Source organism: Delphinapterus leucas, chromosome 19 (assembly GCF_059928025.1).
Source record: "Delphinapterus leucas isolate spDelLeu-1000000601 "Yukka" chromosome 19, BTC_Dleu_Yukka2, whole genome shotgun sequence".
Lineage (NCBI taxonomy): Eukaryota > Metazoa > Chordata > Mammalia > Artiodactyla > Monodontidae > Delphinapterus > Delphinapterus leucas.
The window spans coordinates 15,195,994-15,201,993 of NC_143147.1; the positions used below are offsets into that span (position 1 = coordinate 15,195,994).

At 41.6% G+C, this 6,000-nt stretch overlaps 1 pseudogene; it reads left to right on the top strand.

Moving 5' to 3' along the window:
- Positions 1-2,529: 2,529 nt before the first annotated feature.
- Positions 2,530-5,798, top strand: LOC149744760 (eukaryotic translation initiation factor 3 subunit E pseudogene; annotated as a pseudogene).
- Positions 5,799-6,000: the final 202 nt, after the last annotated feature.

Here is a 6,000-nt window from a genome sequence, read left to right on the forward strand (position 1 = left end):
GGATTTATATCACTTAATGACACTGATTTAAATTTAATTTTACTTCAAACTTGTGACTTTCCTTTTTCCCTTGAAGCAAGGTTTTCTCTGTCATTATTCTGTGCTTAATAGGTGTGATTAGGGTTTTCTGGGTGCATACAAATGAGATGAAGAAAGGGATGACAGAGTGGAAAGGGATTATCTGAGGTTATTGGGCAAGAGTTGGAAAAAGTCAAGGACAGAATAGCAAGATGCAGACTGGTACCAGACACCATTGTCTGAGCGGGTGAGGAACTGAAGAGAATCTGAGGAGCTTGTGTGCACTCCTGAGGGTGGCTGGCTCTTCCCACCAGGCCTCGAGCTGAGGAAGGTCTTGGTTTTGTCAGCCACAGGGGTCTGTCCCTGCACAAGCCCCCTTCCTTCAGGTGACCAGAGAGACCTCCATCTGGAAAAGGCTGACCCACATAAAGGCAATGCTTGTGTTTTCTTGAAGTAATTTGGTTTCCTTCCTCAGTTTACCCACTCCCTCCTCAGCTCTGAGGCCAGAGCCCTGAGATGAACGTGCGAGCCTTGTGTTTAGAGATGACCCTGATATTCATTAAAGAGTTCTTTGATTTTCACTGAGCTTGACGAGTGAGCCATTACCATGGGCCTCTGTCAGTCTGGGTATTGGACGTGTGGAACAATTAGGAAATAAAACAGGATTTCTGATCCCAGGTCAGGCATACTCCTCATCACCAATCTCCCCTCAGATCCCACTGAAATCAAAGTAGACAGTATCAAAAGGAAAGACAGCCAAGATGGGGGGGGGGGTGTCCAGCCAAGCCTGGCTGCTTAGGCTGCCAAGGAGAGGCCACGGTCTTGGCCAACAGGCAAAGGACAGTGGGAGAAGGGGGACTGAAAACCCAGAATTGATTGAAGGCCTGGAAGACAGGCCACCAGCATCAGTTATGACTCTACTTCCCTTCCTCACCAGAAGGCATTTTCCCTCAGACAAAATGTCAGACATCTTGTCTCCAAAGAAATGGAATCAATTGTCTGAGGGAAGTTAATGCTTCTGGTATGAATGTTGGAGGTTCAGAATAAGTGTCTTTCCTTCTAGCACTTGGGGTGGCCCACTGCCTGACAGTTGACCATCAACCCCTTCCCTACCCCAATTGAAGCCTTTCAGTTGATATGTCCTATCTTGATGCACAAAGAATTTCTAGGCCAAATTTCCACCAGGGAAAAACCTAAAGGAGAAAGAGTATAATTTATATACCAGCAGAGGAAATCCAGGATACCTAGGTAGTTCTTTATTAAATATTACCAAGGATCTACATGCATATGGGAGAACAAGTAGCATGCAAAGAAAGACCAAAATAAGCAAACAAAAAAACTGACACTGGAGAAAACAGATAATTCCTAGTACAAAGAGAACTATCTAATATACTTGGAGATTCAAGAAGACGAAACATCCATAAAGCAAGAGCAGGATGTTGTGGGAGAGAGGAGCAATCAGAGAACAAAAATTATTTTGTAGAGACTAAAACTGTGGTTGCAAAAATAAATGTTGAATAGAAGGATTACAACATAGAGTTAAGAAAAAAAAATCTCTAAAAATATAGAATAAAAAGAGGAAAAATGCGGGACTTCCCTGGTGACGCAGTGGTTAAGAATCCACCTGCCAATGCAGGAGACATGGGTTCGAGCCCTGGTCTGGGAAGATTTCGCGTGCCTTGGAGCACCTAAGCCTGTGTACCACAACTACTGAGCCTGTGAGCCACAACTACTGATGCTGTGTGCCACAACTACTGAAGCCTGCGCACCTAGAGCCCGTGCTCTGCAACGAAGAGAAGCCATTGCAATGAGAAGCCCACGCACCACAACGAAGAGTAGCCCCTGCTCGCAGCAACTAGAGAAAGCCCACGCACAGCCACAAAGACCCAATGCAGCCAAAAATATAAATAAATAAATTTATAAAAAAAAAAAGAAAAGAGGAAAAATGGAAATCAGGGAGAAAAGACAGCAAACACAGAGGACCAATCCAGAAGGATCATACAGTTATTAGGAACCCCAGAAAATAATAATGAAGAAATTGGAGGGAAGGAAACTATCTTAGAAAAAAATAAGAGATAATTTCCAGAAAAAGTCATGTCTTCATTCTGAAAGGGTTTACTGTATGCTCAAGATGATGAATGAAAAATTATCCATATCTAGATACTTCCTCATGAAATTTCAGAACGTCAGGAATAAAGGGAAGATGTTAAAAGTTTCTGAAGAGAAAAACTATTCCTCTCCAAAGGAACAAGAATCAAAATGGCTACAGACTTTATGTCAATACCAGTGAATCCTAGAAGACTGAATGGAGACATGCCTGCACAATTTTGAGAGAAAAGAATTTCTACCTAGAATTCTCTATATATCTGGTCAAACAGATAAAGACTTGTTCTGACACACAAAGTTGGCCTGCACACACACTTTTCTAGAAAATTGAGGATGTATTCCAGAAAATGTGGTAGCAAACCAGAAAGAAGACAAAATAATATACAGGAAACAGTGGATCTAAGCCCAAAGAACAGGGAATGAAGGATGATGACTTAGGGAGTAATGGGTTCTACCTGGAGGAGGAAGCAAAAATGTGGCTTGAATTGTATAAATGGTATGAACAATAACTCGGGGGAAAAAAAGACATGCTGTAGGTAAGGAGTACAAGAAGAAAGAAAAGCCATCAGAATCTCTAGGAAAATTCCAAAACTGAAGAAGAAATTCTTGATTTAAATAATAGGCAAGGGATTTCCCTTGTGGTCCAGTGGGTAAGATTTCACACTCCCAATGCAGGGGGCCCAGGTTCGGTCCCTGGTTGGGGAACTAGATCCCACATGCACGCTGCAACGAAGAGTCCGTATGCCCCAGCTAAGAAGTCTGTGGGCCAACTGAGAAGTCCGCATGGCACAAGTGAAATAAAAGATCCCACATGCCGCAAGGAAGATCCCACGTGCTGCAACTAAGACCCGGCTCAGCCAAAATAGATAAATAAATAATAGTTTAAATGATAGGCAAGTTCTAACATGACATGATGGTATTTAATTGACATAGTATTAATCAATGACCTTAATGCTTGAAACATTCTCCTGGGTTGTGGGATTGAGTGCATTGAATAGAAAGTGTAATCCTGGGACTTCCCTGGTGGTCCAATGGTTAAGACCCCACACTTCTACTGCTGGGGGCACGGGGTTCCAGCCCGTTGTTTGAGTGTGATCAGTATTCACAACTCCCTCATAATGTCAATACTGTTCATTGGATCTTAACCTTTGGAGTCGACATAGAAAAATCAAGAAGACTTGTTTGTGGTTGCAGGAACAATTGTAAATACCCAAAATCTTGACTTTGTACAATAAATGTGAAACTGAGAAAAGTTTGCATGTGGAAGCGAGGAGAGAAAGAGGAGTTACAAGCTGGCCTCTCTTGCTAGAGATGCTGAGGAAAGTAGATGGAACCAAAATAATTAATATAAAAACAAAAATAATAATATAAATAGTCATTATTGGGAAGAAGAGAGGGAGAGGGAGGGTAAATGAGTTAAACGCCTCATGTTTTCTATTGGAAGCTCAACATTCACTAAAACTGATATATAAAGAAATAAAGTACGGGCATTTGAGCTAGGATTTTTGGAAACAACTTCCAAAAGAAATAAAAACAGAAACCATTAAAAGGGGTTGCCTCAAATGCAGTCAACCAGGGATGGTCAGATGCTGTTTGACTACCTGGCAGACAAGCATGGTTTTAGGCAGGAATATTTAGATACACTCTACAGATATGCAAAATTCCAATATGAATGTGGAAATTACTCTGGAGCAGCAGAATATCTTTACTTCTTTAGAGTGTTGGTTCCAGCAATGGATAGAAATGCTTTGAGTTCACTCTGGGGAAAACTGGCCTCTGAAATCTTAATGCAGAATTGGGATGCAGCCATGGAAGACCATACACCATTAAAAGAGACGATAGATAATAATTCTGTGAGTTCTCCACTTCAGCCTCTTCAGCAGCGAATGTGGCTCATTCATTGGTCTCTGTTTTCTTCAATCACCCTAAAGGGTGTGATAACATTATTGATCTCTTCCTTTACCAGCCACCGTATCTTAACACAGTTCAGACAATGTGTCCACATATTCTCCACTATTTGACCACAGCAGTCATAACAAACAAAGATGTCTGAAAACGCCGGCAGGTGCTAAAAGATCTGGTCAAAGTTATTCAACAGGAGTCTTACACATATAAAAACCCAATTACAGAGTCTGTTGAATGCTTATATGTTAACTTTGACTTTGATGGGGCTCAGAAAAAGCTAAGGGAATGTGAATCAGTGCTAGTGAATGATTTCGTCTTGGTGGCTTGTCTTGAGGATTTCATTGAAAATGCCTGTCTCTTCGTATTTGAGACATTTTGTCGCATCCATCAATGTAGCAGCATAAACATGTTGGCAGATAAACTGAACATGACTTCAGAAGAAGCTGAAAGGTGGATTGTAAATTTGATTAGAAATTCAAGACTGGATGCCAAGATTGATTCTAAATTAGGTCATGTGGTTATGGGTAACAGTGCAGTCTCACCCTATCAGCAAGTGATTGAAAAGACCAAAAGCCTTTCATTTAGAAGCCAGATGTTGGCCATGAATATTGAGAAGAAACTTAATCAGAATAGTAGGTCAGAGGCTCCTAACTGGGCAGCTCAGGACTCTGGCTTCTACTGAAGAGCTGTACAGAAAAAAATGAAAAAACTATAAAAGAAAGATGAAATAATAAAACCATTATACAAAGGTGAAACATTTTAGAAACAATTAACATATTGAGCATAAATTTTGGAGAATTTGAATAAAATTGGCTGTTTCATTTATGCCGTTAAAAAAAAAAATGGGGTTGCCTCTAGGTCACAGGAGGGTGTTGGGTGGAACAGGATGGGAAGGGGTGAGGCACTGTTGTTTTTCACCATAATCTCCTCTGTTCTACTTGATTCGTTATCAAATGAATGCAGCATTTCAATTTGTAAAAAGAAAAAAAAATTGCAAAGCAGGAAGCCTTGCTGAGGAGGGAAAGTCATTACGCGCCTCTGCCAGGCCTGTGATCACACCTGCTAGTGGAAAAAAACAGGGATTGGACCCTTGGAGACAGCAGATCATCCTCAGAGCCTTTAACTTTGGCTTGAAAAATTAATTCAATGCACTTAACCTTTTTGTTCTTGGTTTGCGGCCAAAATTAAAATTAACTTGCATTTTTTTGGACACTGATAGGAAGTGACTGGGGAAATGTGTAGGAAAAATACTGAAAGGAAATCTGCCAGTGTGATTTTTTTTTTCTCTGCCTTTGTACACTTTTCTTCTCAATTTTTCTACCATTATAATGAGGGAAAATAAGATTTTTTTTAAAAGAGGCCCAGTTTGATTAATACCACTTCAATGCAAAGAAGGAATTTCCCGTGGTCTGTAAGGGTCGGGGCTGTGTCTGCTTTGCTGGCCATCATATTTCCACCGCCAGCAAAAGCTTGTTGAACGAAAAATATAATGTAACCTCCCAGGCTGGCAGTGACCAGTTAATATCAGTGGGAGCAACCTGGGAGTGGACAGTGGCCATCCCGACTGAGAAGGTTCCCAGGATGAGGGACTTTCAGTGCTAAACCCGGGACAATCCCAGGCAACTGGAGTCGGTAGCAAGCCTAGAAGAGGACTAGCTGTTTATCACCACCCTCCCAAGTCACCACCACACACACTTTCTGTCAAAATTCGGAAGCTCAAAACTTCAATCAACTTTTTTTTTGTCTGTTTTTGTCAACGCCTTGAGGCTTGCGGGATCTTAGTTCCCCGTCCAGGGATTGAACCTGTGGCGCCTGCAGTGGAAGTGTGGAGTCCTAACCACTGGACTGCCAGGGAATTCCCTCAATCGATTAATAAAACAACCGAAATCCTCTACTCGTATTACAAATCCCATCCTTCCCCAGGCTTTCACAACCATCCCTTCACTGATAACTCCCTGGCCCTCCCTCCCA